This window comes from Saccopteryx leptura, chromosome 2 (genome assembly GCF_036850995.1).
Source record: "Saccopteryx leptura isolate mSacLep1 chromosome 2, mSacLep1_pri_phased_curated, whole genome shotgun sequence".
NCBI lineage: Eukaryota > Metazoa > Chordata > Mammalia > Chiroptera > Emballonuridae > Saccopteryx > Saccopteryx leptura.
The window spans coordinates 266,969,790-266,982,015 of NC_089504.1; the positions used below are offsets into that span (position 1 = coordinate 266,969,790).

Consider the following 12,226-nt stretch of genomic DNA (forward strand, 5'->3'; position numbering starts at 1 on the left):
AATTCAAAAAAGCCTAGCACCATTTTTATGAGTTAAAGCACCAATTGTAAAAAAGCAATTTAGTATAGTGGTTAAGGAAATGGGTTTGCTACCCTATTACTTGAGGTGACTCAGGCAACCATTGAAATGCATTAAATCTCTATTTTCTAATCAAATAAAATGGTAATAAGGCCCTGTCCAGGTGGTGTTGCCCCCCTGCGCTGAGGTTGCGGGTTTGATCCCCAGTCATAAGAAACAACTAATGAGTGCACAATGGAACAGCTAAGTGGAACATGAGTCTCTCTCTCTCCTCCCCTCGCCCCTCAAATCAATGAAAAAATTAAATAAAAAATAATAATGGTGATAACTTCCTCATAGGGTTGTTGTAAAGATTAAGTGAGATGATGCTTATAAAATACTTAGCACATATCTGATACATACAGAGTTTGTGAAATTATTCACTATTCACACAGCTGCAAATTTACCTACAACTCTTCTAATTTCCAGGAATAAAACTAATATTGCCGAGACTAGACTATTATGAGAGTTATTCCTTGACCCGCCTCATCACATTTGGTATGTGTCTGTCTTCTCTGCTAGATGGTGCGTTCTTTGAGGGGAGATTCTATGTCTTATGTTTCTATGAATTACTACTGAGTCTGGTTAATTATAGACTCTTGCTAAGGGAACATATAAGAATATTTTATAGCTTCATATCCATTTGAAATATCCCCTAATTAATGAATATGTGTGCAAACAGACTTGAAACATTAATTGTAAATTTGCATTGTTTATGTGGTTTTAAGTAATTATCTAAAGAATAATTCATTTTAACTGGGACTAGTAAAGCGATATAGGTATTAGAGCTACATATAAAGAACAGCTAAGACCCTGGCCAGTGGCTCAGTGGATAGAACATTGGCCTGGCATATGAACATCCCAGATTCAATTCCCCATTAGGGCACACAGGAGAATCGACCATGTTTCTCTCCCCAGCCTTCACTCCCTCTTCCTCTCCTGCAGGCAGTGGTTTGATTGGTTTGAGCATGACCCTGTGAGCTGAGGATAGCTCTGTTGGAGCACATCAGCCTCAGGCTCTAAAAATAGCTTTGTACTCAAGCATTGACCCAAGTGGGTTTGCTAGGTGAATCCAGGTCCAGGTGTATGAGGGAGTCAGCCTCACTATCTTCTCTCTTCTCACCTAAAAATATTTAAAATAAAATAAAATGTTAACAGTCATATATTGTTCTTTGTTCACATTTCAAAGAGCAGGTTCAGTTTAGGCATTTTATATCTGAGATACCTATTAGACATCCAAGTGGAAGGGCTGACTAGGGAGCCAGACATATGTTTGGTGAGGTCCTTAACTTTCCAGAAACATAAAAGTTCATAAGTTTGGAAAAAATTGGGAGATGTCTACATATGGATAGTACTTTTAGAACTATGTGACTGAACAGGACCACCCAGGGAGAGGATAGGATACAAATTAAAAGAGAAAATGGTTCTAAGACTAAACCCTGGGATATGCCAAATCTTAGAGTTTTGAGTAGTAATGAGAAGCCACAAATACACTGAGCAGGACAGGGTCAGAAGGTCAGAGAAATGAGGAGAATCAAGAGAAAGCCTGCTTTCTTCATCTCATGCTATGATTCCTAGCATTTATCTCAGGAGTTTTTCCCAGTTTTGGTGCTCTACTTGGATTCACATCTCTAATTGTCCTATGTGACATTCTGCTTCTCGTAACCCTCATTCAGTAATTCTGTTTTGCATGTGTCTTCAAATCTGGCCCACCTGAAACTTTAGGATGTAGAGTCAAGGACAGGGGTGACTCTAAGCCAACCTCAGCTCACACCCACTGTGTAGTAAATTGCCCTTATTACTCAGCTCACTCGTCATCCTCTCAACTGGAAGAGAAGGAGAGAGAGCTACTCTTGTCCTTGGATTCAGACTTCCTGCTTCAGCTTTCAGGTAGATACCTTGCATTCCCTTAATTTAGGCTGAACCCTGCTTTTCTGAACTTTCTCCTTGCCTGTGTATCGTATTCTTGTTCCAGCTCTGAGCATGAGGCCACTCTGAATAAATAACCTATTCTTTTCAGCCAGCTCCTTAGTCCCTTTATCTCTGCACAACCCCACCCCCGCTCCACCCCATCTTCAGTGTCTAGTTCTCTTGCTTTGACCTCTCAGGACATTTGAGCCATATTTGGAGGAAGGTCAATTTCTTGAACCCAGCCAGATATATCTTCCACGTTTTTTTAACATATAGTGAGCTTAAAGAGCCTGGAAAATAAAAATTGCCTGGACTAGGGGTATATATGATAGAAAATGCAAATATTCGATTCTTAATCTACAATTGGTACTTGCTTCCAGCACTCACGTGCTAAATAAGTAGGTATTTCTTGAGGAAGTACCAGAGAGTCTAATTAGCAAATAACATCTGATGTATCCCCTAGAGATAGTGGGACATAAATTAGTAGGGCATAAATTAGGAGACTAAAACCCCAAGATAATTATATAGGTCCTAGACTTATTTTAAGGGGTTGCTATTTGAGAGATCTATAATCATTTGTTGGTTCCTGTTTAGACTAAATTTTTCCCAAGTAGGGTTAAGAATGTTTATGGGAATGGTGATAGAGGGAGGTCTAGTAATAAGCCATTTGAACACCTGATTTTCATGGCCACCTTATAACTAGAGATCTAGAAACAAAGGAAAGAATGTCCAAGTTCTAGTTTCTCTGTGTTTTGGCTAATGATATTTGATCTAGACCAGCTGTATTCTTTACCTCAGCCCTTCAGTTAATAATAGGTAGATATATGTTAAACTTTGCACTCATTTTAATGAGATTTTTATATGTAATTGTGTCTTTGCTGCTTTCACAATAAAACACATTTTATTCCATTATGAGACATTCAAACAATGCAGAAATTAAGAAGTAATTTAGAAACTAAAAGTACTCCTTTTCATAAATACAATGCCGCTTAATAGTTTGGTGAATATTCTTTTGAATATTTTTTTTTTTGTATTACATTCCTGAGAAGCTTGATTGGTTTTTTTTTTTGATAATATACTTTTGATATCTTTCTACATCATTACTTGCAGCTCTCATTATTTTTAATAGTTATATGTCTAGCTATACCAAAATTTATTTATCCAGGAATGTGGCTTATATTCAGTTTTATAGAAACACAAGCAATACAAAAATGAACATATATGTATATATTTCTTTATACACTTGTGTGAGTACTTCTGTAGGACACATTCCTGGAATTGGATTTCTTAGGCCAAAAGATATACACACTTAGAAATTTGAGAGATAACTATCAAATTGCCTTCCTAAGAGTTTGTGTCATTTTCCATGCACATTAATAATGTATGCAACAACCATGTTCATAAACAATGAGTATTTTGATTGTGTGAACAAGATAGGTAGAAAACCGTATCTATTCAAATTTGCATTTTCTAAATAGTATCGTATAATTAAATTAGATACTACTCTGTAAAAATATAAAGCAAGTATCTTTAGTGACTGTTTTTTAAGAATTGTAATTACTATCAGTACTTTAAAAAGCATACAAATGTGTCTTAGGAGCAAGACAAATTGTATATATACATAAATATTTAATACATATATATTATTACATTGTGTCAATTGCTGAGGCCCATATAAAGATGAATAATGACTGATTTTGAAGGATGAACGATATGGTAATCTAATTTAATAAATAGGACAGAAAGATGCTAAGTGTAATTTGAGACTAGTCAAATTTCAAGTTCTAGTTGGAATATTAGGATTAATGTATAGCATTTAAACTTTTATTCTTGGTATGAAATGTTAGTATGCTTTGACAATACCCTTTAAAATCAACATCCAGCCTGACCAGGCGGTGGCGCAGTGGATAGAGCGTCAGAATGGGATGCGGAAGACCCAGGTTCGAGACCCCGAGGTTGCCAGCTTGAGCGCAGGCTCATCTGGTTTGAGCAAAGCTCACCAGCTTGGACCCAAGGTTGCTGGCTTGAACAAGGGGTTACTTGGTTTGCTATAGCCCCACGGTCAAGGCACATATGAGAAAGCAATCAATGAACAACTAAGGTGTCGCAACAAAAAACTGATGATTATGCTTCTCATCTCTCTCTATTCCTGTCTGTCTATCCCTCTCTCTGACTCTCTCTGTCTCTGTAAAAATAAATAAATAAATAAATAAAATAAAATCAACATCCAAGTACAGTTGTTCTTGAAAGTATGTCAATAACGAACTTTTTGGTTGGTCATTATTTTACTTTGGGTAGCTACAACAATATCACATGACATTTCTAACACAAGGGTTCTCCTGACCCAAGATCATTCCTAGAGTATTCAATACCAAAGATAGCAACCTCCCTGTTCTTCTCCACTAATGAGCTCTGTATTTTCTGTTTTTGTTGATACAGTTGGCTCTTTTTCTGTACCATGAACGAACATGGTGTTTATGAGTTATGTTTGTGACATCTTCTTGTAATGCATCTTGTTTTCACTATATGTCAAGCCCCAAGCTAAAGGCTAGGTGAAAACATGGCCAAGCCTAATAAAAGAGCTAAGTCAGGACATGAATAGGTTGGCAAATAGCTAAGAACTGGATCATGTGGAAGAAGAGACAGTGTTGAGATCAGGCCCACATCAGTCTTTCAAATTTTAGGAAAGGGTCAAACCAGGGCACCAAATATGATGAAAGTCCAGGAGTAAAGACTAGAGGCTAAGGATATGTAAATGTCAAGAAGTCAAGGAATTGAATTTTACTATGAACATCATACTGTTTTAGAACAGTTCATTTGCAGCTACATTTATTCCCTCTTACTCCTTATGTGGCAGACTTAATAATTCTTAAGGAAGCACATTCAATTCAGATCTGATAAGCATGGTCTACAAAATATGGTTATATTAAAAAATGACAAAACAAAATTTTCTACAGATAGACTGAAATCCTTAGAAAAATCTCCCTCCCTGGATGCAACACATAAAATCTCAGTTTTCTAGGTTGACCAGAATGATTTTCAAATTTATTCAAATCAGCGATTTTCAACCTTTTTCATCTCATGGCACACATAAACTAATAACTAAACTTCTGTGACACCTAAAAAAAATTTTTTTTGCTGATATGACAAAAAATAGGTATAGGTTTGATTCATTCACGCCAGATGGCTATTGTCATATTTTTTTTTTTTTTTTTTTTTTTTTTTTTCTTTTTTTTTTTTTTTTTTCATTTTTCTGAAGCTGGAAACAGGGAGAGACAGTCAGACAGACTCCCGCATGCGCCCGACCGGGATCCACCCGGCACGCCCACCATGGGGCGGCGCTCTGCCCACCAGGGGGCGATGCTCTGCCCATCCTGGGCGTCGCCATATTGCGACCAGAGCCACTCTAGCGCCTGGGGCAGAGGCCGAGGAGCCATCCCCAGCGCCCGGGCCATCTTTGCTCCAATGGAGCCTTGGCTGCGGGAGGGGAAGAGAGAGACAGAGAGGAAAGTGCGGCGGAGGGGTGGAGAAGCAAATGGGCGCTTCTCCTGTGTGCCCTGGCCGGGAATCGAACCCGGGTCCTCCGCACGCTAGGCCGACGCTCTACCGCTGAGCCAACCGGCCAGGGCTTATTGTCATATTTTTAATGTGACAATCTAAGGGAAAAGACATCAGTGACCCTGACTAAACAGTCAGGTATTACATGTTGTAAAAACTCTTGCGGGATACCAGTGTGCCGCGGTGCACTGGTTGAAAATCAGTGACCTAAATTATAACCTACTTTAGTATATTATTGAATGTATTCTTAAATGGTTTGCTTTAGGAGAGTACAAAATGCTAATGAGTCAGCAGATGGATACTGCAGAGGCTTCCAGATCTTGATGAAATCTAAAATAAAATAAAACTTTCTTAGTATGGGTGGGATTTGGCAGTTTTAAACAATTCTCTACTAAAAAACATTTCTAAGAAATGTATTAGTTGAAAGATGTCTTTATCCTCTGCTATCTCACCCCACAAAGCCATTCTAGTAGCACACTTGTTTTAAGTGGGAAAAATGAAAATGTCCACAAAAGCAGTTTGAGCAAGCTATAACTTGATTTAAATATTTTGCATTCGTCATCTGTACTTTCCCTCTGGGATCTTCCAGCCTTCCTTCGCAGCAAAGTTTCCATTTTAGTTCTGACTTTTGAGCTTAATTTTCAATTCCTTGTAAGTTCCCAGGATGATTCTTGATGTTCCTTGATCAGTGCCAAAGCAAAAATCTCATCTCTTGCAATAAACATTTTGAAAGAATAAAACCTACAAAGTGTGTTTGAATGGAATGAACTTTCTTCATATTAGAAAACTAAACCATTAATTATTGAATCATACTTTATTTTGTTTGAAATTTGATATTATAATATCTCTCATTTAGGTACTCCATTATAAACTGCAAAGAAACAGTTAACTATTTGTGCTGCATCAGAATGAAAAATTTTATTTATTCTTTTGACTTTTCAAACACATGTTAGTTTGTTATTTTAATAAAATGCACTAACAGATGTTAGGCAGAATGTGGCCACATCTGGGACATATAAAAATACCATTCCAAGTCACCCTGGGAGGGAAATAACAATATTGTTTAGTTCTCCTTAAAAGTCTCACTAGCCCATCTTAGTTCATCTGTTTTACCCCTTTAAGTTGGATAGTTAAGAGTAGCACCAATTATTTGGATTGCCTTGGGAATATAAAAAGGAACAATGAACTAAAGCACAAAGGAAGCATCACAAAAAAATAAAAAAAAAATTACTAAAGCTTGCGGCTAGAGCTAAAAATTTTTTTAGCTGAAGAGGTTGTAAATCTTGAGTTGCCTGTTTCCTGAAGCCACTTTGAATTATGCCTTCTTAGGCCTTTTTACAACATCCCTACTTCACTTGACCCTTTCAAGGATAGCATAACATAGCTTTAAGATGCTAAATAAAGATTTTGGTAGAAGATATATTCTGACAATAGTATATATTTTTATATATGTATATATTATATGTATATATGTGTGTGTGTGTAGATATTAAATCCCAAGCTATTCCAGTCTTCTAACCTGCCTTTTAGTTTTTATTTTATTTTCTTAAAACAAGCTTTCTACAAAAAGACAAAACAAAACCCACTGGTTTGCTGTCAATGGATCAGGTTCATATACTGTTATATTTAGCCTTATCACTTGCTTCTTTTCTTTTCTTAATTTTAAGTGAGAGGAAGGGAGATAGACAGACTCCTACATGTGCCCTGACCGGGATCCAACTGGCAACTTCCGTCTAGGGCTGATGCTCTTCCCATCTGGGGTTCACGTTTGTAACCAAGCTATTTTGAGCCATCCTCAGTGCCCTGGGCTGATGCACTTGAATCAATGGAGCCATAGCTGCAGGAGGGGAGGAGAGAGAAAGAAAAAGAGAGAGAGAAGGGGGGGGGGAGAAGCAAATGGTTGCTTTTCCTGTGTGCTCTGACCAGGAATCAAACCTGGGACTTTCACAGGCCAGGTTGGCACTCTATAACTGAGCCAACTGCTCAAGGTCTCTAGCTTCTTGAAAACAGACTACACTAAGGACTAGAATAATAACCATGCCAAGAGGAAGCTCTGGAGATGCTTGTTTCATATATTGCTTCCCAATTAGAAAGAAGAGCAATGCTGGAATTGTGTATGCAACACGGAGCTGGAAGGCACATATGGCTTAATTGTAAGTATCTTGGCCTAGGTTTGAGCCTCAGTTGTGCCACTTTGAGCTCGATATGACAGAAGTCACATTTCCCTTGTCTAGAAAGTAGGGCTAATACCTTGGGAGATTGTTGTTGTGAAGATTTAGTGAAATAATGGATATAAAAGTGGTCTATAAGCTGGGATATATACATAACTTACCTATTAGTGCCCTGCAGTTTTCATCTCAGATGAGCAGATAATGATTAGATATTTGGAGCACAGCTGGAAAGAAATCCATGCAGTAGATATAGAATAGGCAGATGTAAATTTCCATCTAAGGCACACTGCCTAAATAGAGAAAGCCTCTGGAAGGACTAAAGGCAACCTCGATAGAAATTTCTACTCTTCGGTTTTAACAGCGAGGCAAAACAAGCTAATTCTATTTCATATACACATCGGGATCAAAGATTACCAGTCTTACATTCTCTTAACACCTATTTCTTCAGCATCTATTATATGTGCCAAAATTGTGCTAGTCTCTTGGTATACACCTATGAACAAGATTTCTTCTCTCAAGAAACTTACGTCCCAATTATGTAAGGTACACTAGTATCTTTCTTCCAAGCACTTGGTATAATGTAGGCACATAATAGATGCTCGATAAAAGTTGATTGAGCAGAACTAATCTAATTTTATAGCATTAGACATAGCAGCCAGCCAGTAAAGAGGTCATTTTTGTGATCCGAAATGCCTACCTAATTCACTGTGTGATTAACAGGGTACTTCTGAAGTTTTGAGGAGAAAAAATATTTTAATAAGAGTTCATCTAGTCATCCATCTTAATATGATACTTATATTACATAGTGTTAATGTAATATTTGCGTACTTAATATATGATTATCACTTCTAATTAGTACATTTAACACAGGGCAGAGTATTAGTAGAAAATACTTTTCAGGGTGATAGCCCTTATAGCAAGTACATTTAACGGGGGGCAGAGTATTAGTAGAAAATGTTTTTCAGAGTGGTATTTCTTATGTCAAGTCCAAAAATTAGTAAAAAGAAAATAGGTTGAATATGTCAAAGCACTACTGATAGAATGACTATGGACTTGACTTTGATTTACTATACAATTAAAACAAAGGAGAAGAAAATGGAAAATACACCTTATTTACACAATAGTCAACTCTTAACAAGTACAGAGAATTTATTTTTGAAAGCATAACTTTCTGAAAGCCACTCAAGAGATCCAGTGTTATGAAATAAAATTTCTTGGAGTTTTTTCATAATACCTAATAGCTGTAGAAGGGTGGTGTGTGGGTGGTGGACATTAGTATTGCTCACCATATCCCCACTTCTCCTAAACTTGGTTCAAGGACTCATTCCCCTTGCAGATGGAGGAAGCTATGTAACTATGTCCTTTTGGCCAATGAAATGTGATCAGTGATATTTCCTTTCCAGGCTAAGGCTGTGAAAAGTTCATGGGGATTCGTTAGTCACTTTCTTCCTCTTCCACAGACACTCAGTTGTTGTGTTCTAGGTGATACAGTTTCAAGATGACGGACCCGCTGTGAGTCCAGAGTTAGTCTGATCCACATGCAGCATGAAATAGGAACAGGTACTAAACTTCTGTTGTTACTTTTTTTTTTTTAAGTGAGAGGAGGGGAGATAGGGACAGACACCTGCATGCATGCATCGGGATAGGGATCTACCCGGCAATCCCCATCTTGGGTGGATGCTCTAATCCAGTGGTCCCCAACCCCAGGGCTGTGGACCAGTACCGGTCTGTGGGCCGTTTGGTACTGGTCCGCAAAGGAAGAATAAATAACTTACATTATTTCCATTTTACTTATATTTAATTCTGAACGATGTTTTATTTTTTAAAAATGACCAGATTCCCTCTGTTACATCCGTCTAAGACTCACTCTTGACGCTTGTCTCGGTTACGTGATACATTTATCCGTCCCACCCTAAAGGCCAGTCCGTGAAAATATTTTCTGACATTAAACCGGTCCGTGGCCCAAAAAAGGTTGGGGACCACTGCTCTAATCAACCGAGGTATTCTCAGCGCCTGGTGCCTGATGCTGGAACCAGTCGAACCACTGGTTGCAGGAGGGAAAGTGGGAGAGAAGAGGGAGAAGGAGGTGGGGGGTAGAAGCAGATGGTCACTTTTCCTGTGCGCCCTCACTGGGAATTGAGCCCTGGGCGTCCATACGCCTGGCCAACGCTCTATCCACTGAGCCAGCCAGCTGGGGCCAACTTCTGTTGTGTTAAGGCAAGGAGATTTTGGAGATATTTGTTACTATACCATAACATAACCTTTCCTGATAAATATAGTCAGGGAAGGCCCATAATACACTCATAGTGCCAAGTTTTTGAGTAAAAGATAAAATAGATGAGTTCCATTAATTTGTAAGCAGTTTCTTCCATATTAAGAATGCTAGCCTGAAGTCTAGCTTTTTAATCACATTTAATCCAGATATCCCATAACTTTTTCATTTTCCCACTAATTCTCCTGTGAATCTTTTTTTAAGTACTATAATTTTCATCCATAAAGTTCCTGTGCTCTTTACAAATAATCACTTCTTAACATCAGTTGAATTTCTTAATCTAACCACACACCATTATTTTCATAAACATTTTAAGTAGAGCAAAAGGTTCTGTATTATGAACATCTGTAATTGAACTATGCATGCAGGCATTGTAAATAAAGATGGGAAAGGCTTCTGCGATTGCACTATCACTTCAAAATGGATACTTACCAGAAGGAATAATTAGAATCATTACTGATTATTTTGATCTTTTTTTTCATATTGGAAGAAGGGCTTGACCATGAAGGTCTTGTTGAATCTGAGTATTAGAATTTCTTATTTAAAGCTATAGACGTAGGTGAAAGTTTTTAAGTCATTGAAAAATAGTGATGCTTTCTTTGCTCTTGTTTACTTTAATGGATTGACAGGTAAAAGACATCATGCATTGTCTTTAATATTTTTTTTAAATTTTAATTAATTTTAATGGGGTGTTGTCTTTAATATTTTAAATACTTAAACCCTGGCTCCTTAGGAAATTGTCTTCGAACATACCAGCTGGAATCGGTCCTTTTCATTTATAAAATCCTAAGTAAATTCATACCACTTATTTGGCATTGCTTGTAGAGAGCTGTACAGAGTTCAAAAGCTGGAAAGGACCTAAGAATCATTCAACACAATCCTCTCATTTTGCAAATAAGAAAAATAAACCCAGAGAAGTTGTGTAATTTATGTAAATCACAGAGTTAGAGACACATTGGAGGTTATACACCTAGCTTGTTCAGTTCCCAAGTGAAGCCGGCTGCAAGTGCTCCAGTATTATTGGTTATTTTTTCAAGAGAAAAGAGTACATCTTGAGGTCAGAGAACTCTCACTTCTTTGTTATTTCTTCATTTATAGCTTCATTTTTATACGTTATATATATATTTTTGTAGACTAATTGGTTGTTTTAGGTAACGAGTACATGTATTTCATCTTATATTCCCAGATTCAGAAAGTAATAGTGGAAGGGGCAACGGGGGTAGGAATGAAAGAGCAGCCAAGCAAATAAGAGCTGCTGAGAATAATCAGAACTCTTACAGACGTCCAACAAGATACTTCGGAAACTGAAGGTCATTTTCCCTGGACTAATCGGATCTGGTGGGTTCGGGGTGGAAAACGTGTCTGTCTTTGTTGACGGGGGGTGGCAGGGTGCGAAGTTCAGGTGAAGTTCTGGAGGTGAATGCCCACGGAGGATTTCTACCCGGCGGGCCGGGTGTCGGAGCTGGGGGCAGTCGCGGAGAGCCGCGCTCGGAGCGCACAGCCCGCAACCGGCCGGGGAGGAGAACGGCGAAGCCGAGGCCGGGGCTCCGGGCTCCGGGCTCCGGGCGACAGCCGGACCAGAACGAGGTGGCGCCGTCGTCATCGGGCGGTGCCGGGGGCTGCGCGAGCCCCGCGGAGGGGGCGGGGCGGAGCGGCCGGGCCGGGCGGGGCGGGGCGGGGCGGGGCGGGCGGCGCGGCGTCCTGTCCAGCACGCGGCGGCGCTCCCGCGCCGAGCACGTCCCCGTCGGCGTCCCGGTCCCGCGCCCCCGCCCCCTCGCTCGCTCCCTGCTTCCCGCCCTCCCCGCCGCGCTGGCCGTGCCGGCTCTTCTCCGTCTCCCTTGAATACTGAGCGGCCCCTGTTGTGTTTCCCGAGCTCCATTGCGGAAGCCGAGGCTCGCCATATTGTGCGGCGGCGCCGGCGGCCGCGGCGGCTGGTCTCCGGGTCTCGCTCCGGCCGCGGTCAGCGGAGTCCGGCCAGTGGTAGGAGCCGGTGAGTGGGGCGTGCGGGGGCCAGGGCCGCGGGAGGGCGGCCGGGCCCAGAGGCGCCGGGCCGGGCTGCGGGCTGCGGGCGGCCGACGGTGGCCGGGGCCGGGGCCGGGGGTGTGTGTCCGCGGGGGTGTGCGGGGAGATGGCGTCGTCGCCCCCTGCGGCTCTCGGGGCGGGGAAGGCGGCCTCTCATTGTTCCCGTTTCTCCGAGGGTCTTGGCGGAGGTGGTGAGTCCTGATTTGGGGGGGGGGGTAATCCCGTGGGCGAAGCC

At 40.5% G+C, this 12,226-nt stretch overlaps 1 protein-coding gene across 2 annotated transcripts in view; it reads left to right on the forward strand.

Annotated features, from left to right (window-relative positions):
* The first annotated feature begins 11,700 nt into the window (after positions 1-11,700).
* RNF2 (ring finger protein 2) overlaps positions 11,701-12,226 on the forward strand; it is a 49,454-nt gene continuing 48,928 nt past the window's right edge. Inside the window, exon 1 of one of the 2 annotated variants that reach the window (XM_066361731.1) lies at positions 11,701-11,959. The gene's annotated coding sequence lies outside the window, so the exon portion shown is untranslated. The remainder of the gene's footprint in view (positions 11,960-12,226) is intronic. The other variant, XM_066361730.1, reaches the window with a different exon arrangement.